The sequence below is a fragment of the Antechinus flavipes genome, chromosome 1 (assembly GCF_016432865.1).
Source record: "Antechinus flavipes isolate AdamAnt ecotype Samford, QLD, Australia chromosome 1, AdamAnt_v2, whole genome shotgun sequence".
Classification (NCBI taxonomy): domain Eukaryota; kingdom Metazoa; phylum Chordata; class Mammalia; order Dasyuromorphia; family Dasyuridae; genus Antechinus; species Antechinus flavipes.
The window spans coordinates 355,502,594-355,526,873 of NC_067398.1; positions in this window are offsets into that span (position 1 = coordinate 355,502,594).

Genomic DNA, 24,280 nt, shown 5'->3' on the forward strand with positions numbered 1-24,280 from the left:
AACCCACTCCTGTTTTTAAGGGTGGAGGGGAGAATAGGAGATGGGAGAAGAAAATACATAAAAATTGTAGTTTTGCCAAATTTTTAAAGTATTGGTCATAATTAACTAAATCTAGAACAATGTAAGTGTTGCCACTTGCCCCAAGAAATGGGAGACATTGTTATGGGACTGTTAATTGAAAAATATGCTTTCCTATCAGATATCAGACTTACAACAGGACAGATTCAAAACTAGATGCACAGATGTACACACATTCAAATTGTGTCTCAATATTTGTTTTCCTTTAGCATGCTATACTTTATTTTCTTTCAAAAACAGTAAATCACAATGCAAGTGGAAGCTCTCTAAACTTAAAATTTTCAGGCAGCAAAATATTAATTTTATTAGGATAGACAAATAGATAGACAGATACATGATAGAATCTCTCTTGTCCTTAGATGAATTATTAATTATAGTTTTTGATATTACTGAGGACCTTGCTCAGGTCTGATTCTGAATACCTCTTTAATCTTAGTGCCTTCTCTCTTAAAATATCCAAATTGTCTCCTTGAGCTATACTGTTTGTATATTGTTGTGAACTTGTTTCACTGATTAGACTACAAGCCTCTTGAGAATATGGATTGTTTTATTTTTTTTTTTTGTTTTTTTTTTACATTTCTTTGTATCCCCAGAGTGTTAGCATATTTCTTGGTACATAGTAGATACTTTATTAGTTCTTTGATTTTCCTAATGCACATCTTCATGTAAAACTGGAAAATATCATTTCCGAAGAGCTTGTATTATTAATTAGCTCACTACCATAACATATTTTCTTATAGCTGTTTTTGCAACTACATTTGAAATTAAAATGTGTCTATGTGTATTTACATATATGTGTGTATATAATTTTGCATGTCTATTTTCTTCTACCTGTGTATTTTGAGCATACCTACTTCCAAATATAAGAAGAAATCTGTCAAGTCTAAATAAGATACAGCTTATAAGAAAAATGTGTGAATTGTGATAAGTAGAATAAGAGTTAAAAAGGGTATGTTTAATTTAAAAAAAGAGGGGGGCTGGTTATGTAGGGAGGAATCAGATGGATAGTGCCAGGCAATCTGACACCTATTGTTGGATAGATGCTCTATGTAATATTTATGCAAGTACATGCATAAAAATGAATGTCATATGTGCACTGCCTCCTTTAAGGGGTGAAGGCAGTGCCCTATCCGTAAGATCACAGGTGTAATGAAGTAAATAATATGCTATTATCAATTTGAAGTAATTTTAAGCTTTGGATTAAAGGACAGATATAGAAACAAAGTGGACAAAGATTTGGAGACGTCTGGGAGCATTCCAGGGGAAAGAGTCAAAGAGAAAGGAAAAGGTAGTATCCACTCTACTTAGCACAGATCCAGTTTTCTCTTCTTTGGAATGGGCACAATAATGTTGGTTATCTACTTCCTAGAGCTGTGCTAAGGAAAGTTTTATAGACCACAATATTTCATACAAATGTGAGTCATGATTATAATCTAAATAACCGACTAGTACATATCATTCTACTTAACAGATACAGTTTGCAATGACATCCTAAGTATATTTCCTAGCAGAATGAACATCTTTTTATTTTCCTAAATTCAATTGAATTATACTCTATAACAAATCACAAATGAATCTTCCTAATCAAAGAATGAAACATACCCATAAAACAGTGGTTTTTCTTTAATAATCTTGGAACAAAATTATTTAGCAAAACTGATCTAAGCACAAGGGGAATTTGTGAAATATTTACTCTCCTTGTAGCTGGGGTAATGGCTGTAGTCACTGGACCATATATAAAGGGCAACATTTACTTTTATTTCCTCACTGTAGTGTTTGGTTTTCCTCAGTGGTTGCCAATCTCCTCAAAATGCTGAAAATCTAACCAATCGATCACCAACACTCACGTACATTTCCTCAAAGGAAACAGCCACCCCAAACATATGGTTCCCAATATGCCTCAAGAATGTATCTTGTGATATTAAACTACTAAATGTAGTTTCTACCGTGAAAGGTGATATATGATTATTGTCACCAGCCTTTTGATTGATTATTGATTGTAATCATCTGTTCCCTTCCATGATGAAACCAGCTATAACTCCTTCATGCAGTGACTGATAACTTGAGGACCCTCCTATTCAAAGGCAACATATGCATATATTGCTCAAGACAAATTACTCCTTGACAGCAGGGATGGGGGAAGTAGCAGAGGAGCCACTAAAGTTTATTAGAGGCATAATGATATATTGTGTTCAATGTCTGCATTCCATCTACACATAATGAGGTCGGAACCAAATTTAGAATGGGGAACCAACATGCCAGGTAGTCTAGCTGGCAGTATGTTTGCGAGTGAAGTTACACAATGTGAAGCATTTGACAAGGCAAGTCCAAATTATTTTATCAAGGGAAATGAAAGCTTGATGATTCTTGTACTTAAAGTGAGCCAATAAAATGTTGCTTGCTTAAAGTGCTTTGTCTATCTCAGTTAAAACTGTGAAATCATATGCCAATTGGGCATTTCGTGGATTTGTTATTCATGTCCAGCAAAGTCTTTCAAAATTAGGGAATGAGTGGCAGAGCCAAGATGGTGGGATTCAGACAGTAATGCAGATGAATTCTTTGAATATTCCCTTCCAAACAACTAAAATAATTATTCAATCAAATTCAGGTATGGCAGAAGCAGCAAAAGACGAGAATAAGACTTTTTTTTTTCCAATCCAAGAAAATTTAAGAGGCTCTCAGGGTAGGTCTATTTCACCAGGGGCATAGGAATATGATTAGAAAGAGATTATAGAAGACCCTTTGCTGGCACTGGGTGCACAAGTGGTACTGATTAGAGACTGTTGCTCATGTGCAGTTTGGGTCATAATTCTATGGCAGGGAAGAGTGATTGTGGTTGGTCACAGGGGAACAGGAGTGCTGGGCACAGTTCCATGGCAGAGATGAGCTCTGGAACTCCTTATGGCTAGAAAACAGAGGATTTAGTCAGTTTGAAGGCCAAAAGGAATGCTAGCACTTGTGCCTCCATGGAAGCAAGGAACTTTCTGGGTAGAAATCAGAGAACAAACCAGACGAGCAGCAATATACCTCTCCTTGGACAATACCACCTTGGCAACACCAAAAATTTGCAAACTCCCAGAAGAACTCTGAAAACTACAGCACAAAAAGCCTGCAGCTTGGCAAATTGCCTCCCAAACCCTCAGGTGAGCATAGCCCAACTTTATCATTAAGTTCCAAGTCAAGAAATAGGATGAGGAAATGAGCAAAAAATAACAGTAAAGAATATGATTATTAAAAACTATTGTGGTGGCAAAGAAAACTAAAACATAAAGAGAAAAAGAGAACAACAAGCTGCAACTAAAATCTCCAAGAAAAATCCTAATAGTATCTAATCCCATTAAAATTATTAGAAAAGTTAAAGAAAAAAGAGAGTAGTCAAAAATTATAGTGATACAAGAAAATTATGCAAAGTAATAGCATGGTAAAAAAAAAAGGCAGGGGGTACAAAATATTGAAGAAAATAATACCTTAAAACAGAATTGGTAAAAATGATTTTTAAAAGGTGCAAAAATTGACTGAAGAAAAGAACTTTTTAGAAGCAGAGTAGACAAATGGAAAAGGGAATATAAAAAAGTTCACTGGAGAAAATAATTCCTTAAAAATTTGAATTGGACAATTATAAGCTAATAACTTCATGAGATAGCAAGAAACTATAAAGAAGAAAACATGACATTTCCCATTGGAAAAATAATTGAATTAAAAACAGTTTGAAGAGAGATAATTTAAGAATTATTGAATTACCTGAAAGTCATGATTAAAAAAAAAAGACCCTAAGGACCATATTTCAAGAAATGAAGAAAAACTGCCCAAAAGCTTGAATCCAGAAGACTACATAGAAATCAAAAGGCTCCACCAATCACCTCCTGAAACTCCCAGGAATATTATAATCAAATACTAGAGTTACCAGGTCAAGGAAAAAATATTGCAAGCATTCAGAAAGAAATAATTCAAATATCTTGGAGCCTTCATTAGGTTCACACAAGATTTAACAACATCTCTATTGAAAGAAAAGAGGACTTGAAAAATGACATTCTAGAAGGCAAAGGCACTAGGATTATAACATAAAATGAAATAAAGGATTTCCAGGCATTATTAAAGAAAAGCCCAGATCTGATAAGGAAATTTGACATTGAAACACAAGACTCAAGAGATACATAAAAAAGGTAAACATGAAAAGTTAGTCATAATAGACATTAAATTTAAATCACTTACCTTCCTAAATGAGAAGGTGCTAGATGTTATTCCTATGATCATTTAGAAAAGTCTACATAAATATAGCATGAAAGTGAATAGATTATTTTGGGAAAATCTTCAAAGAGAAATGGAAAAAGACCTGTAGGTACACAAATATTTATAGCAGCTCTTGTTTTGGCAAAGATTTGGAAATTGAGGGGATTCTCATCAATTGGATAATGGCTGAAAAAGTTGTGGTATATAATTATAATGGAGTATCATTGTGTTATAAGAAATTATGAGGTATGTGTTTGCAGGAAAAAAATAAAACATGGTAAGACCTATATGGAAAATGAAGAAGAACTTGGAGATAATTGTACACATAAACAGCAGTGTTGTAATTATAACCAACTGTGAAAGATTTGGCTACTCTGATCAATATTACAATTATAGATAATTATAAAGGATTCATGATGAAAAATGCTACTCTTTTATAGAAAGAGAAATTATGAACTCTGAGTGAAATTGAAAAAAATTTTTATTATTTTGCTTTTCTTTTGTAACATGGTTAATATATTTTACATTATTTAACATGTATAATTGATAAATTTGTCTTCCTTTCCAGTGAATAAGGGAGGGATAGGAAAGAGAAAATTTGAAACTCAATTTAAAAAGAAAACAATTTGGGGCAGCTAGGTGGTGCAGTGGATTGAGCATCAGCCCTGAAATCAAGAGGACCCTAGTTTAAATCTGGCCTCAGACACTTAGCTGGGTGACCCTAGGCAAGTCACTTAACCCCAATTGCCTTAGCAAAATAATAATAATAATAATAATACTTTCAAAAATATATGAGATAAATTTTGCAGTGGAGAATTAAAAAAAATTAGAGAATGGCTTTAGTTCCTTTCATGGTGAGAGCTTTTCAAAATGGAATATCGTCCTTTTTGTTTAACACACTGTACCTGTTCAATCTGTATTCACAGAAGTTTCAGGTAAGTATGGTCATAAATAACAATCTGAGCCTAAATAGTGATAAGCTATTAGTCTAGTTATTTCTGTCTTACTTTCTTAATATCTCCCACTTCTATCATTTCAAATCTAAATTAGGTAAGTGGGTAGCTCATGGAACTGCGAGAACTTTGACACAATACCAAGTAGAGTCATTTTCCTTTCTTGCAAACACAACTGCTTGGGTTGGGAACTTGTTTCCTTAACCTTTGGTGGATTACTCATTTTTTTAAAGAGAAAGAGCTTCCCACTCATGTCCTTCAATCAATGGATGATGAACACTCTTCAACTTTTGCCTCCCCCTATAACTGCTACTGAACAGACAATCGAGCTCCCTGAAGCTGCCTATAAAATTGACATTTGCTTCACAAGAAGTTCATTTTAAACTACATTAGTGTTAATATTATTCTATGCTTGGAATATTCTCTGAAGTCAACATTTTGTGATGGCTTCCAGAAGTCAATTTGGTATAACTGAAATGTCAGTCGGGAGTGTCATTTATTCACACAGGAGCATGAGAAATTCTCAAAATGGGACTTACATATGAAAACAGAGTAAAGTTTTTCTTTCTGGTCAAAAGACTGACAACCAAGTAAGAAAATGTGCATAAATATTTTAAGTGTCTATGTTCTCCTATATTTAAAGTTCTTAGGGACAAATTTTACTTTCTACCTCATATTAATCTTTTAGATCTACCTTCAAGAGTGTTTTCTGTATTCTGCTTCCCCTTGAATCCTCATTTTGACACCTGGTGATGACATGGAACATCATCACTTTCACTTCCATAGATAGATGATAGATAGATAGACACTAATTCCACTATGAATAGTATAAGCCTATTTAGTGGAAAAAGTACTGGAAATGAGGCAGGCTTCTAAAAAGAGCATGTTAAATAATACTTTGGGGCAGATTTGAGGGTTTCGTCAATATTTTTTTAGAGTACAATAGAACAATATAACCTTGAACACACTTTGAGATGAAGAATAAGGAGGCTGTTCTCGGCATTTAGGGAGATAACAACACAAAAACCAGCTTATCTGGTAGGTGATGATGATGAGTCATGAAAAAGAAAAAAAATTGAAAAAAGTAAAGCAGGAATATAGATGGCAAAAGAAAAGACAAACACATACCTCATAATATCTTTTAGGAGAGAGGGATTATATGAAGCTTAAAACAAAGAAATTGTGAAATTTGGAGTAGAAGTAAAAATTATAGATGAGGGGGGGATTCAGCTAAAGGGAAGAGAAATAGAATAAGATGATAATTGTAATCAGTAAAATGGTATCCCATCTTTTGGCTTTAGACATTTCCCCTGTGTCTTCCATATCTGAAATGCTTTCCCTCTTTTTTCCATCTATTGAAATCCCTGATTTTTTTTAAGTTTGAACTAATATTTCATCTTCTAGAGGCATCTAGATTTCATCTTTCTCTAACTACTCTTGATTCTAGTGCCTTCCTTCTCTTAATTAGTTCCTATTTATTCTGTATATAGCTGTTTTTTGGTCACTTGTCTCCCTGATGAGGTTGTTAGCACCTTGAGCATAGGGGCTATCTTTTGCTTTTTTTTGTATCCCCACCCTGTGATTAATTCAGTGCCTCATAGTAGTACTTAAGAAATATTACTGACTGACAGATTATGGCACTCACCTCTTCAGCTCCCCTCATATAGGGTCTGGTTATAGTAGAAAGGTATTAAGAGACACTATATTTTTCAGAGCTAAAGCCCAACAAGTTGGCTGTGCTCCTGAGTTTGGCATAACAACAATCCTTTGTATTTGCCTTCTGATCTCATCCTCTGACAAAATGTGTTGGCTTCCCTATTTCCCAAGGACCTGAGAGTAAGAAACAGCCAATCTGCTGTGGCAGAAAGTGATTGATTAAACTCTTCTGATATGCTAACAATTCTGAATTTCCATGCTCATAACTGCTGAGTGAAACAAACCAGGTGCTTCACTCCTATTTCTGTCATGGTAAATCTGCTTCTATATCCTGCTAAATGATCAACAGCCCCTATGTTCTGAGACAATCACAAGGCTCAATAACTTGAGGACTATTCCCAAGGGACCCAAGAACACCTCCATTGTCCCTAAAATACCAGTACATCTATATCTGCTATGGAAACAATTTACTCAGAATCTAAAAATGACCATATCATGCCTTCTTATAGTTTTCAGGGTTAAAAACCCTACTCATGCTATAAGCCATAAGCCCTCCTTCTCAGGAAGGTTGACTTCCACTCACAAGAACTTTCTTCATTTTGAAATTAAACTTCTTTTTGATTCCTGACTATCTTGTCTCTAGTCTGCTTTGTTTGACTATGCCCAGGTTAGAGACCAGTTCTGGTGCAGTTGAAAATAAAATAAAGTCCAATCTCCTGTAAGTCTTTCTATAGTTTGTAATTGTAATTATAATTGTAATTTCACCTGCCTTGTATTCTAAACAAACAGGACAATTAATCTTTATTCCTTTCTATCTAAATCGTTGTGCATACCATTTGGTCTATATGGAAACACTTTCTATATATCCTCTTCATCTTACTTACAAAATGCTATTTATTTTTGACTTCTCAAATTTATCCTAAAACATAAAGCTTTTTTGCTTGTCCCTTTCAAAAAAGGGTATCATCATTTAATTAAGTTCTCCCAGCATAGCAGAGCAGAAGTTTTAACTTCTCCATTAAATTGTAAGTTTCTTGAGCATAGGAATCTTATCTTGCCTTTACTCACAGGACCTGAATATATCACAAACATAACTGATGTTCAACTAAACTGATATGAGCCATAAAGTTTTAGAATAAGAGATTAAAGGAGAAAAAAAGGATATTTTTCAGAAAGTGTGCATACATATATAATATAATATAATTAATATAACATAACAAAATATACATGTGTGCATATGCATAGCTTGATCTCATGATAAAAGTCTGGATCCACTTGTGAGCAGCCTGTGTACTCCACTATTTTCCCTGTGACATAAGGAAAAATTAAACAAACAAACAAACCAACAAAAGCTCTAGCATGCTGGATGGATCTCCTATAGAAAATACACTATCTAATATAGAAATGATTTCCAGAGAATAGGCCATATTAGATGGGTCATAGGATCATAGATTTAAGAGTTGAAAATGAAAATGAAGTCTAGTCTTCCCTATTGCCACAGTAAGTTTCTATGATTGGTTTCTTTCTTCTTTGGCTGTTCATTTTTTTTTTTTAAATAAGAACTCTTAGGGTAAGCATCTATAATCCTGAGATGGGAGAGGTTAAGGTGCTTGTAGCTTTCTTTCAGCTCTCCATTCTGACCTGGAACCCCAAATCAAGAGCTCTCCCATCCTTCAGGTGCCCACAGCCAGGAGCATCCCTGCCCCACTGCTTCTGATCTCACTGGATGTTCTGGTTCCGTCTCACCCAGGGCCAATTCTCAAAAACATGGTTATCCCGGTGTTCGTAAAAATTCCCTCAGTCTTCCCAGACTCAGACCTCAACTCCCCCCATTATCCCAAAGGTGAAAGTTACTATGGTCCTGGCAGAAGCTCCAGCCAAGACCAACTAGTCCCAGGGGTTCCCACTGTGTGTTTCTCCAGAGCTAGCCCAGAGGTTTTTGCACTGCATCTGGATTAATCCCTAGCCTAGGGACTTATTTTGGATTTTCTTGGGTTGTTCCAGGAGGATCCCTGTTTTGCCCCAAGTCTTCTTTGTTTTTCACCAGTCTAGATTTACCCTGAGGCACGAATTTGTTTAGTTTGTGGAAGAAATCTGGAAAGCTTGAAATTTTCTGGCCTGCTCCACCATCTTCCCAGAATTCTTTCCCAACCCATCCATTTTAAAGAAGCCCAAATAATGGTTCTGGTTGATTCAAGGGTATATGTAGTTTTATAACCTTTTGGCCATAGGTCCAAATAGTTCTCCAGATTGGTTAGACCAGTTCACAACTCCACTTAGGTACATTAGTGTTCATCTTTTTCCATAGTCCCTTCAGCATTTTGTAGGTATTGTTAATGAATGGGGCTGTTTTTTATTTCTATAGCATGAGTGTCTGTCTGTTTGTCTCTATTTCTGTCTTTGTCTCTCTGCCTCTTTACAACAGAGTATATGTGTGTGTATCTATATGTGTGTATCTATATATGTGTGTATATATATGTACAAATACATACATATGTATATATATGTACAAACACATACATATGCATATATTTATGTATGTATATACAAATATGCACATATATATATACATATATATATATATATATATATATATATATATATACACATACACATATGTATGTATGAGATTATGGGAGAGATGGAACAGATCAGAAAGGAATGCTCCCTTCTCTTCATTTATGTGAATCAAACCCAGACAAAATTATATGTATGAAATTTCCCTTGACCAATTGCATCTACATCGTGATATTTCTCTCCTTCAACTTATAGCACTTATTACCTGTACCATAAATTTGACCTTTAACATATGCTACCAGGCGCATAAAGGCAGCTTTTTATATCTTGTGTTCCATCATCCAACTAGTCCTTGAGAACAGGTGCATGACTTATTCTTCTTTGTACAGTGAATGCTTCTTTATTGATTGCATTTCAGGGAAAACGAAAGGGATGGGGAGGCAGGGGATTCTAGTCTAGCACAAGACAGTTTGACTAGCCATATGAAGGGTATCTCTATCCTGCACTTCAGCCTTAGAAGCCTAAGATATATGAACTCTCCATCATGATTTCTGTAATAAGATTTCATAGTTTCTTTAGTTGTGAAAAAGTAAAACTTTTAAAGAATTCAGTTTTTAGAAATTTGATGATTTATTTTGGCTTTTGGAAAGCAGAAAGGGTTTACAGGCTGACCCTTTGTATTAAAGGTGACATCAGTTGATTGAACAGCCCTCTGTGGAAATGAAGCAAAACCCTTGGGATCTTGGCTATTACCAGCTTTCCCCAAAGTTGGCAGAGTTTAAAGGCTCATGACCTCATGTCTTGCTGCCTCCCAATAGCCAAAGTAATTTTATTTCCTTGACAATACTTTCACTAGCCATGGATCAACCATAATCAACCAAAAATCAAAAAATCTTTACTAAAGATTGCACTAGAGATTCATAAAATTCTAGCATATTCCAGCAGGAAGGGACCCTAGAAATCAACTCATTCTAACTCTACAATTCACAAGTAACTTAGGCTCAGGGAGATTCAATAATTTGTCTAAACTTAGAAATTATAGTGTCGGACTTGGATTTTGAGACCACATCTCAACTCCAGAGTTTCCTTTTGTTTTACTTTTTTAGTTTTTTTTTTTTTTAATATATCATTTTGCCTCTTTAAGAACATGCTGGCATAAAAATATTTAACTTGTGAATATAATTTTTTAAAAATTTTTAAAAAATATTTCACTGAACAAAAATGAATGATGTACTCTAGATAATACCAAGACTGCCATCAGTGTAGGCTTTTTTTATTCAAGAAAGTCCAGGCATAGCTGGGCTAAAATATCTCCTTAAATCATCAATAATTCCTATCTCTCTCTCCTCCCAAAAGTCAGGGGACAATTGATTTTGTTTTGGTTTCTTTTAGCCCTAGACTTGTAAGGTTCAATGGCCATCCCTTTCTACTATATAAGAATTAATGTCATAAATTATTACATATATAAACATTAATAATCTCATTTATCCACTGCTGAACTTTACAATTTTTTCCTACCACATTTACTATAATTCTTGCCTTGAAGATAAATAATAAGGTAAAAGAAATCATTCAAATACAATTAGCTTAATAATTACTCATATTTGTCATCCATAAATCATTACCAATAAATCATTGCTCAAAATAAATCATCAGTGGAATCACTAGGTTTGGATTTTTAGTAATAATAGCACAATTATGTACCTTCTACCATGAATCTTCTGTCTCCTTGTTTCTAAGGTACTATTTGTTCTAATCTAATCTGAACTATGCAGCTCTGATTCACTGATATAAAGTACATACCAGGTGAACAACATTTATTTTGGTTGTGGACAGAGGGAAATGTCATGCTTAACACTTTCTGGCATTCATACAGAGGACAGGATATTACCTTTCTGTGGCTGTTTCCCTCATCATAGACAAACAAAATCCTACTATATCTTCAATTTAATTAAAAAGGAATTTATTAAGCATTTGCTAGTATGTGGCAAGGATAGGAAGATAAAATTAAAATAATCCCTCCTCTCAAGAAGGTTCCAATTGCCATGAGAAAGAGGTACAGAATGTGAATTCAGACAAATGAATGTAAAATAGCTACAAAGTTTTTAAAAAGTTCCTTTCATGTTGGGAGGAACATGATAGATTTTGTGTAGGAGATGACATGAGCTGAACTTTGAATGTATTTAGGAATTCCAAGAGGCAACATCACACAACTAGAAAGTGTCTTAAATCAAGTTTGAACCTTTTGATGCTAAGTTCAGTGGTCTATGCCTATTATACCATTTATATGATGGTGAGGTGATGATATTTTTATATTTAGTATTTTTGCTAAATATATATATATAGTTATTCTAATGTGACCTTGGAAAAATTGCTTATTTTCTCTGAGTATTATTTTACCCATATGAAAAATGGGTACAATATGCTATATTCTTCATAGGGTCATTTAATTCATACTCACTGGGAAGAAAGACATATTGTTGTTCAGATTTCTTATACAAATTTAGAAAATATATAAAAACTTAGTTTAGACTATTGTATCATATTTATGTTTTCAATTAATTTTACAGAAAAAGAAACTAAGATCAAGAGAATTTAACAGACTATCCCAAGGACATATAGATCTAGAGTCAGGCTTGGAAGACTATATAGCATTTTAGAAGCATCATTGAATTTGAAATATGAGAAAATTCTTGGAATTCTGATTCTGCCAATTTCTGCCCCTATGATGTTCAATAAATCATGTAACTTCTCTGGGACTCAGTTTCCTTATCTGAAAAATTAGAGATAATTAAGAGCATCTAGGTGTTGGATACAGAGTTAAGAAGACCTGAATTCAAAATTCAGCCCTCAGCAATTTACTTTCTGCATAATTCTGGGCAAGTCACTTTACCTTATTTGCCTCAGTTTCCTTAATTGCTAAATGATCTGGAGAAGGTAATGGAAAACCATTATACTATTTTTGTTAAGAAAACCCAAAATAGGGTCACAAAGAGTCAGAAATGACTGAAAATTGAGTTTATAGCACAACAACAAAAGGATAATTGCCATAGATGACTTCTATGGGATTTATCATCCTATAATCTTCTGAATCCCAGATATCTCTTCTTTTTATCAGTCCATTCTGATTTTATATTCTTATCATCATTCTCAAGAAAAAGTCAAGACGTTGTAGGTCAAGGATACAACAGCAGATGGGAAGATGGTATTTGACAAGACATTCACTAACTGACATGTTATGTTGCTTGTCATACTAATGTACTCTCTACAAAACAGATATTTTCTAAGAAATTAGGTATGTGTATATAAATCTATTTAAAAGTTAAATCATATTGCTAATATATGAGGGTGACTTTTTGCTTAAATATGTACAAAGAAATTATTAGCCTGCCCTACATTATGTTTGGTCTTTGGGAGGGAGGAAAGTAGGGCTCATATTCTGTGAGAGTAGGGTTTACTTATACCCAATTGCTTATTCTTTGAGTTCCTATATATTAGAAAATTATCGTTTGTTATTATTGCACTTTCTGCCTTTCTCAGGCAATAAGACTTTCTTGCTGAAAAGGCAAGTTGAAAATGAATTAGGCAGGTGTGCTGGACTTTTCAAGAAAGAGCATTTAGGACATATTAGTCCTCTTCAGTGTCATGACAAAGGCATTCAAGACTGTAATTAGGCCTGGAATGTCTAAAAAAGTTGATATATTGGTACCTAAAGTTTCCTTTGAATGACAAGTAAAAATACTAACATTAGATAGTTCAACAAGGCTGAAAAGACAACTATTAATTGAGATGGGCAGAAGCCATTTATCATGCTGCTTTATATTCATTTCCTGTGAATTGGGCAAGTTTTCAGAAACCAGAAGACAGGTGATAATGTTCTTTTTTTTTTTTTTCATTTGGCTAAAATAACAACTGTTCACTAAAATATTACTCCCAAATCCTTGGTATTAATAAACAAACTTTTAAAAATATAATTGTTAGTTACTGATGTAATGCCAAAAAACTGTCACCAAAGTATAAATCAGCATGAACATATGTTGATGCATAATTCACCATTTAGATGGGACTTGGTTGAAATATTGATGGAAATTCCTGAAAGAACTTTCTTGAATCAAGTCACACAAAAAACATGTAATTGGTGCACTCCTCATGTAAAGGTAATACAGTTATTTGAACAAAACTGTCATATATTTTATAAACTGTTATAAGAATGATTTTTAAATCTCTAAAGGAAAAACATGGTCCCTTATGGGCTTGAATCATAGAATCAACGAAGGGCAGAGCCAGAAAGAGACCATAGAAATCATATAGTATAGTTCTTTCATTTTACAGATGAGGAAAGACAGGCCCAGAAAGGCAATGATTTGCTCCTGGTCACACAGCTCATCAATCAGTGGCAGTCAAAACGAGAATCTGGGTTTCAAGATGCTCAGTTGAGTGTGCTTTCCACTACGATGTACCGAGTTTCATTGCAATTAAGAAATAGTGTAAGTCAATAAACAAAGTGAATACACTATTCTTGTGACAGAATAATCAATCCTTTCCAAGACTTCACTAGAATTGCAATTGTCAGCACTTTTACAAGCAGAAATAAAATTACTCAGCTCTGTGTAGTACTAGTTTAGTAGGTTTCTATGTTTGTATGTATGTGAGTGTGTAGAACTAGGAAATTGCCTATATAATTTGAAAGGCTGCAAAAAGATCCTATCCCTGCTTAGTGCCAAATGAGTGACTTTTTAAAGGATAATTTAACATATTAATCCTTGAAAATAAGGATAGACCCTGGAAAATGCATTTATTAATCCATCTCCAGTCATTCATGCAGTGAGTTATTTAGTTTTCTCTTGGTGATTTTGTCCTAACATGAAAGGTGGTTACCTTTTCTAAAGGAATTGAAGTTTTAATGAAACTTTGCTATTCCAAAGTCTCTCACATTCTAAACCTCTGTTTTAGACTCTTGACTGAGATGAAACAACTCCCTATTATGAGAGAGAACAGAACAAGCATTTAGTGCCCATTAAATATTTATAATCAAATTTCTGATTTTTTAATATATGTGAATTTTTAACAACAAAGCCCCCCTAATTCTGCCATAGTATACAAATTAAAAATACAAAGGAACTAAGCACAGGCACAGTGCTTAGGCTTGGGAGCCTCAGTGATGAATTCTGGGGAAATAACAGGTAACGACAGAAGGTCACAGGTACCTTGGATCATAAGATAGGAAAGAAGGAGCCAATGAAGACAAAGATCCATTTTATTGGGGCTTAATTTGATCAGCTTTCATTTGGATCCAGAATAATATAATGATCATTTCCAGAATATCCCCCCCACCTTTACAAATTTTTTCTCTCCATGAAATACCTGTTACCATCCTTGGCATCTCCCATATTCACTCTAATGATTCTTGGTTCTAAGTATATTGACTTTTTTAGTTCATATAACTATCTCCACTTTTCCACAGCTTCCTGCAGCGACAGCTGAACCACAGATTTCCCCATCAGTCATTGGTTTCTCTAAAACTCCACAATCTTGAATCCTAAAATTCCTCTTATGATCATTACCTCCTATTTATGAATCTCTCCCTTTCCTCACACTTAATAAGCTTTCTTCCTCATTATAACCTCCGGTCACTTGAAGTCTCCTGTCCTTACTGTCAAACATCCCATTTGTAGCTTCACTTGTCTGTCATCACCACCTTAACCTGATAATTAGCTATTTCAACAATGATCTACTCTTAGCCAACACTATCATGTTTTCTTTTACTGTTCTAATTCCAAATCTGGGTCATTCACATCATGTCTATTCTCTATTCACAAGGCACTGAGCCCTGTGGAGAAAGTAATGAACTTTCTAGATTCACTATAAAATTAACGCCATTTAACCTCAACTAAGATGTCACCACTGCACATCTATCCTTCCATTTATCTCTGATTAGCTCCCTAACTCAATTCCCACAGCAGCTGTTACAGATCTCTCTCTAAGACGACTCCAACTCTATCTCAATAAATCACATCACCTCCTGTTTTATTGTGATGATTGAATCCATGCATTACAGGATGCCTCGGTTTCCCAGCATTAGACTTTAAGGTTTCACATTCCCTTTCTTTCAGATCTCAAAGATGTTGTGGTATTCCTCCTTGTCAAGGCTGATTATGCTATCTTTTATGCCCTTTAGTTTGTAACTCTCCAAAGAGTCTTCCATCGATGCTTCCATTTTTTGATCATTATCTTTGTCTTCCATTCCCTCTCATTCTTCTATATCTTTCTCCCTCTCTCTACTCTTATGTCAGCCTCTCTTTTTCTCTATTTCATTGTGTCTGTCAGTCTCTCTGTGTTTCTGCCTCCATCTTTGTCTCTCTCTGTCTCCCTCCCTCCCTCACTGGTCTCTCTCTCTCTCTCTCTCTCTCTCTCTCTCTCTCTCTCTCTCTCTCTCTCTCTCTCCTCTCTCTCTCTCTCCTCTCTCTCTCTCTCTCTCTCTCTCTCTCTCTCTCTCTCTCTCTCTCTCTCTCTCTCTTCTCTCTCTCCCTATCTCTCTCCCCACCTCTGTCTTTCTCTCTCTCTCTCTCTCTCTCTCTCTCTCTCTCTCTCTCTCTCTCTCTCTCTCTCTCTCTCTCTCTCTGTGTGTGTGTGTGTGTGTGTCTGTCTCTCTCTCTGTCTCTGTCTCTCCCCCTCTCTCTGTCTTTCTTTGTGTGTGTGTGCGTGTGTGTGTGTGTGTGTGTGTGTGTCTGTCTGTCTCTGTCTCTGTCTCTCTTACATTTTCATTTCTGAAGAAAGTTCAGTGTATGGCTAGTTTAGTGGACAAAGCTTAAGGGTCTTGGAGTCAAGAAAACCGGGGTTGGATCTATTCTCAGGTAATTACTATCTTTGTGACCCTGAGTGTCAATTAATCTTTGTTTCCTCACTTTCCTTAACTGAAAAACCTGGAGATTGTATTTCCACATATCTCACAGGGTCATTGTGATGATTAACTGAAATATCTATTTAAAAAAGCACTTAGTATTATGTTTGGCACATAATAGATGCTTAACAAAGGCTAGTTTTTTTTTCCCCTCCCTTTCTTCCTCAATCTTTTTTTTAAAATCTATTTATCCTATGAACCTGCTCAAGTACCTCTTATTTTCAAAAAAGCAAACATCTTCTCTTACTAACTCTGAACACTTTCTGAAACTTTGCTATTCCAAAGGTCTCTCACATTTTCAACCCCCGAGTTATTTTAGACTTTTGACTGAGATGAAACAACTCTCTTCAACATTATCAGTGACTAATTGCCATTTCATCCTCAACTTATTTGCCTTCAACCTCCTAGATAATTACTCTTTTTTTTCTGAATTGCTGAAAGCAATGAAATTCTATCAATTATCAAAAACTCTTTGGAAACAGAATTTTCTATCCTACTTGAAAATCTTCCAAATGAAGATTTTCATTGGGGTTTGAACTTAGGCATTACAAAATACAATAGAGTAACACTTACTGATTAGTTCACAAGAAATCAGGGAAATCAGTTTGAAATCAGGGAAAATGGAAATATGTTGTCTGAATTTCAGCAAAAATTTATATATAATTGGTTAGTAGAAATCTTTTTAAAAATCAGTAAGAATAGTCAACAATATACTTCTTCAATTTGGAAAACTATATTAATGTAGTATGTTTTTCAACTATGACAGTCATTAAAAATAAGTTTGAAAAAGTTCCAATTTAGAAGTAGTTCATGGAATCAGTATATTACAGTGTAAAATCAAGATTTTGAAAAATAATGAAGCATACTCAACTATAATGCTCTCAAAATATCATTATTAACAATTATTTCCTAGTGAGGGCAAAAAAGAGTTTGTGTTAATAAACATAATATAATTTTCAAAATATTTCTTCAGCACATGTCATCATTTTACATGTTCACTTTACATAAGTTTTAATGTGAATAAGTATTAGTATGGTAGAACATGCACGTAATTTATAAATAAACATATATGTGTGTGTGTGTGTGTGTTTATATGATATACAATTTATAAAGGATAGAAAATAATTTTCCCAAAGGAAGGAAGAACATGTGTCCAAGATTACATAATAATATATTTTACAGGCATGATTTAACACTAAGGTCTTCTGACTATAGTTGCTCTCCTCCATCCCTTCCCATGCATCACACTATGCTTCCTCCCCTTTCTTTTTCCATTTCTTTCCTTTGTACTTATTACATTCTGCATCATCTTTTGTTTATTTGTGTACAATGTCTTATCATTTCACTAAACTGAAAATTTTTCCAAGACAAGGAACATATCATCACATTTTTGGTTTCTAATCTCCTGGGACATAATTTTCATGTAGTGGGTACTTCACTGTTTATTCAGTTGAATTATGTGCATGTGTTCTTTGTTAAGAAAAATAAATTAAATGAAAACAAATATCACATGGACGGCAATACTGTAAAAACAAGTGAAAACCTTTCTTATAACCTCTATAATCCAGGCAAAGAGAAGTTAAAGATTCATCAGTTTTCAAAGGGCTCCATTCCATTCTGGACACTGAACCAAAAAATAATTTAAAAACTCTAACTAATTTAATCAAATGCCTTAACTTAGATTCACTACAGCTCTCACTCCTTCAGCAATCTGCCTTGTTCTGACATAGGGTTGTTTAGATGTAGTCCTTAGATGTCTTTCCAGATATTTCTTATCTTCCCAAAAAATGTTGGGCCTCTGGAAATGAGTAGACTTCAATTTCATTTCTTTTGGGTTTTTCAAAGCACCTGGTTTTGGGCAAAATGCCCAGTCAGCAGAAAGAGAGCATTGTTGAATGAATTTAGAAACTCTGATTCTTCTTCTGAGTTCCAAATATATGTCTACATATAAACATTTTGATGAAAACATGCATATGTTTAAGTGAGATGTGTGAATAATTGACTCAACTTTCCTATTCATTTGATTTAATCTTCAAATAGGTCCATAACTTAAATTCATCTACTACCACCCATCCAGCAATTCCATAACATTTATTTTTAAACGTTTACAGTCTTCTGGATATCATGGTCAAGTTGTGGATCTAAAGATAGAAACTGAACAATTCCTGTCCTCAAGGATCCTATATTCCATCAGGGGCAACAAAATATCCATACAAAACTATATAAAATAAATGCAACATAAATTTGGGTAATTTTGGGTAACATAAGGAGTTAAAGAAACCAGGAAAGAAAGGATACACATAAAAATTATGCAAGAATGGAGCTTTAGAGGAAATCAGTGCTTAAAAGGACATATGAAGTTCACTCTCCAATCCAGAGAAAAGATAACCTTAAGTTTGCACACACACACACACACACACGTGTGTGTGTGTGTGTGTGTGTGTGTGTGTGTGTATGTTAAGTGACTGGCTGGAGGTGATACAACTAGTGTTAAGTGTCTGAGGTCAAATTTGAACTCAGTTCCTCCTTCTGACTCCAGGGCCAGTGTTCCATCTAGATAAGGCAACATTAAGTTTATTAATAGATAATCCATGATACTAACTATTCAGCTTTTTTCAGAATTATCATACCTCCCACAGGTCAACTATGTTAAAACATTGCATATCTTTTTTCTAGAACCAAAGTTACATCCTGTAACATCTACAGAACTTCCACAAAATATTCATATTTCCAAAGAAGAAACAGAAAGTTTTATTGTGCCAGCAGAACTGAATTCAGAAATTGACAAGTAAAGGAATTTGGGTCCTTGCAAAGGACTTATTCATCTTTGTTCACTGAGAAGAAATAATATAAATTTAGCCAATCCTATAGCAAGATGATGATACTACCTATAAATGTGAATTTTCAGAACTATTGAGTCAAAAGACGTGTCTACACTTTGAAAAAATATATTTATTCGGATAAAATAAATTCTCCAATATTACTTAATTCTCTGGCTCTTTACTTACTGGGTGTCTTGCCTTTAGACCATATACAAAAGGATGTAACTGTTTCAGTATCAAAATTCCTACCCTGGAGTGAATTTCTTATAGGACCCACCATGCAAAGGACAAATCCATCTCTGCTTCAATTTACTCTGAGCCATCTACTCATGAGCTGTGCTAATGCTACACATTTGGACCTGACTTCTTCCTACCCCCAAATCTGACTCCCCCCGTCACATAAATACAAACCTCACTTCCCAGTTTTGTTCCCATAATCAAATCAATGCTATCTTCTCAACTAAAAAAGAGTGTGATGATGGCTTTACTCACTGGTAAGGTATCCTTCCAAAGCACAATAATCCCACCCCCATCCCCTGCCCCCACTTAATATAGTGCTTGATACATGCTTTTTCATTCATTGATTTATTCATCTTCTTTGATTTTCCCCAAAACATCTAGTCAAAAGAGCTGAAAAGTTTCTCTTCTTAAACTCTTGATAAAAGCCATTTATTTGGAATATACACATATTTCTTTAGTCACTTGTGCCATAAAATCTGCTGTATCTTGCAAAGCTTCAGTTAAAGTCAAACTGTATAAAATTCTTCAAGTCCTTACATATTCTCAGGTTTGCATGAAAATGAACTAATGCATCACCAATAGCAGCTTCATTATAAAGTATTCTTAGCTGATGAGAACTCCAAATGAAGGCATGTCTCTGATATTCCTTCCCCCATCCCTACACCCTGAAACATTTCTGCTTAACTAGGAAAATGGTGAATGCAAATCAAAGCAATTATAAATACTCTTCCCTTCTAATCCAGCAAATACATATACACACATATATAAAACTTCTTGAAGCATTATATGACAACTTTCAAAATTCCAAATATATTACAGCTGTAAAATTGTAGTTACGTACTCCAGTCTGGCTCTACCTCTGGGAAATTATTGATAAGGTCTGGCATGAAGGTGTCTGGCATGTCACTGAGATCCCACATTTACTCCCCAAATCTCTCTCTTATCCACTCATTATGGAACCTCCTTCTCTTCCTATCTGAACTAAAAATCATGACTTTGTTGTGTCGAAAAGGCTCCTGTTAAAATGTCTTGATATTAACTGAAATGATAGTGTTTCTTCTCCAACCATTCCTTTTTAAAACATTATTATAAATGTGCACAAAAGATAAATTAGTTGCCAACATATGTATATGTATATACATATATACATTTATATATATATATATACATATATATATACATATATATGTGCACATTTATAATAATGTTTCATATATATGTGTATATATATATATATATATGTGTATATATATATATATATATATACAGAGAGAGAGAGAGAGAGAGAGAGAGAGAGAGACTATAGGGAGATTGGTCCTTTCAATATGAAGCACAGGATAATATATTTATATAGAGATGGAGATGAGTGGATAGTGAAATGCATAGGGGAAGGCAGCCTCAGGTGGGACAGTACACTGGAGACTCTTGAGTTCTAATTAGCTGGAAGCTAACAAGACACCAAACATGTTCTCTTGAGAGGAGAAGATTTAACTAATAATTATTGTGTTTATAGGGAAGAAAAGGGAGGGACACACATTTGTACAATATCTACTATGGCAGGTACTCTACTAACCACTTTACAAATATCTCATCTCAGCCTCACAACAACAATGCAAGGTAAACCCTCATAGAATATAAGATCCTTGAAAGCAAGGACTATATGATTTTTTGATATGTTCAGCACTTTTCACTGTGCTGGGTAGAAGAGGAGAAGGAAATAAGCATTTATTATATCATCTACTATGTGCCAGGTACTATTCTAAAAGTTTTCTAAATATTATCTCATTTGATCATCACATCAATCTGCAAAGTAGCTTTTATTTATTCTCATTTTACAGTTGAGAAAACTATACTTGCTCATACACTTAGTAACTATTTGAAGCTGGATTTGAATTCAGTTCTTCCCAACTCCAGGTCCAGTGTCTACCCAATTACCATCTATAAATGCTTATAAACTAGTTGATTGATCAGATGATCATTATATATCATCTTTTTGTTAGATAGCCATGGAGAGGGGGAAATAAAAAAGCCAAAATGGCAGGGGAACATAAACTTCACTTACATCACTATTTTGGCTATCGTCATTTTTGCAAACACTCTTATTTCTTTGATGTTTCTTTGATTTTTATTTCAGAAAGAAATGGAATTAAATAAAATGTTTTCATTATTGTGATCCAGTAGGAAAGGGAAGAGAACAAGAGAGAAGAAAGCAATACATGTGACCCTCCCTTGCTCTATTTCTTTGCCCATCTTTTTTTTCCTATTTCTTTTCTCAGATGGCTTGTCCATTACGGTTCACTGGAAGTTCTTCATCACCAAATCATGTCCCATCAGCTGCTAGGCAATCCCCAGTCAGAATGGCAATTAGCCAGATGTCAGCAGTCCCATTATCTCCATTCCTCAATTCGACATTATTTAGCTACCTCACAGGAATGGCAAGGCAAAGGAGAATAGCAGCCATGAGACTCATCATGCTTCCACTTTAGCAACCTGCAAGAAACCTGAAGAATACCCAGTACAAAAGAATACCAGAACAAGGCAAAAGTCACCGAGTGTTTCCTTTTTTGCCTCCCTGACTGCCTCTGACTCCTCTGTTTCTCCTTGCATACTCCACTCACCACTCTAGCCCCACTTCAAATTATTGAAACAATCCAAAGCCCTGCAGGCAGCCAAGCTTATGAAAACTGCAGGCTTCTTTTTTTTTTTTTTTTTTTTTAATGTATTTTGTATTTTCCCTTATCAGCAGAATCTGTGCTTTGCTGTCTCTCTCTCTGATGCTAGATCTGGAGAAAGATAGCTCTGCAGAGCACATGTGCTATAAAAGTTAGTCAAATGGTATCATCTGAGTCAAACTGAGGCAAAATAATAAAGAATTAGGGAACACTAAACTTCAAAGAACTCTATCTCCTTTATTAATGTTACAATGGAAAATCAATACTGCCTTTGGAGTCAGAGGATGGACACAGGTTCAAATCCCACTTTTATGCTTTCTATATAGAATATCACCTTGATTAAATAATTAATCTCTCTGAGTCTCAGTTTCTTTATCAAAAAAATCAGGAGTTTGGCTAAGAAATCCTGGAAAGCTCTTTCTAGATCTAAAACCTATGTTCGTAGGCATAAGCCTTAATATAAGTGACTGGGTTTTACATGTGTATTTTTCAAAGGTGTGCAGAACCCATATATCTGAAAATTGTCATTTGCAAAAACCTAATCAGTGGAAGGGGGTGGGGACCTTTCCATGCATTTTCATCTGAGAGCTACCAAATATAATTAGTGAAGTGGCTTTTCAGCCACACAGTGACCTCCTTCAACTCAGAAAACGTGGTGTGAATTCCCCAGTCTTCATTCAGGGTCACAAATTAATCAGCACTTCCCATGCTCAGACAGGTGATTAATCAGCAGCCTGAGAGCAAGGTAAGCTCAGAGTATAAGCATAAAACTTGCAGTAAAATTCTATAAATATTCTATGAGAAAAGTTAAAAAAAAAACTAAACGAAAAAAGACTCAATAGGGTTCTAATCATTGTTCTCTTCCCAGATGCCTGTCAAACATTATGATCAAAGAACATAAACGCTCTAATTGTAAGTTACTCTTTTTCTGGACCGCTCCATTACCATCCTATCTCCCTCACCTCCAAAAAAATCTGCATGCAATATATCTGCCCTTAATAAACCCCAATCAAGGTCCTTTTTGTTTTGATGCAGATGCTTGAATCTCTAGAATCAAATTTAAAACTTTGTTTAATATAGAATGATAAAGATAAATTTATTTATACACAGATATGTGTCTATCTATCTATCTGTCTGTCTGTCTATCTACACATATGAATATGTGTGCATACAGACACACCCAAGCCTTCCATGATGAAAAGTAAACTCCTTGAGGGGGTGAACTTTTTCATTTTTATCACTGTATCCCCAGTGCCTAGTATATTATAGGTAATTGAAGGAATGGTTATTGATGGAATGATAGGTCATATATAAGAGCAGTAACATTTAAATTCTATTCTCATGCATATTGATCTACATTTGAATCAGAGTAGAAGCAGGTGCTCATATCACAAAATGACACACCAAGACGAATATTAGCACTACTGGCTGTCCCCTACAAATCAATGTCAGTGGTCAGATCGTCAATGAACTGACTTCTTCCCCCCAGGAACATTCCAGATTCTGTACATTTGTCCCTGTAAGAAGGCCTACTTGCTACCATTACTTATGCAAATTTAAACTTTCCAGGGCAGGATCAGAGAACCATAGAATTTAGAGATAAAAGAGAACTTAGACATTCACCACTTAACATCCTCATTTTACAAAGGAAAAATGAAGGGTTTGAAAGACTAAGTAATAGAAACAGAAATAGTAACTAATCTCTCAGTCATTTGACCATGTACTAGTTATATGAGATATATGCTACTAATAATTATATAAGATATATAAGATACTAGTAGTTATATAAAATATATATTAGCAATTAGTACTATTAATAAAGATATATTAAGTGCCAATTACAACTATTTATATAAGATATATAAATTACTAGTTACTACTAATTATATAAAATATATAATTATTACTAATTATATAAGTTAAATAAGCAAATATGCTAGAACCGGAACTCTTTAAGGGAGTGAACATCAGTATTTTATACATCTTTTTATCTGTCTGAGGTCCTACAACATTAACTATCTACTCAACTGACTCAAGAAAAGGGAGGCAGTTCTGTGGGTCAAAAGGTATAGAGGAGAAGTTTTTTATTCCAGAGAAGTAAGTATTCATAAGAGATGGCTATTCCTGAGAGAAGGGAGGGAGGAAGGAATATCGTTCAGTTCTGGCCTGAATTAGGAATACTCTTTGCATAAATTTGTTTTTTCCTATTCA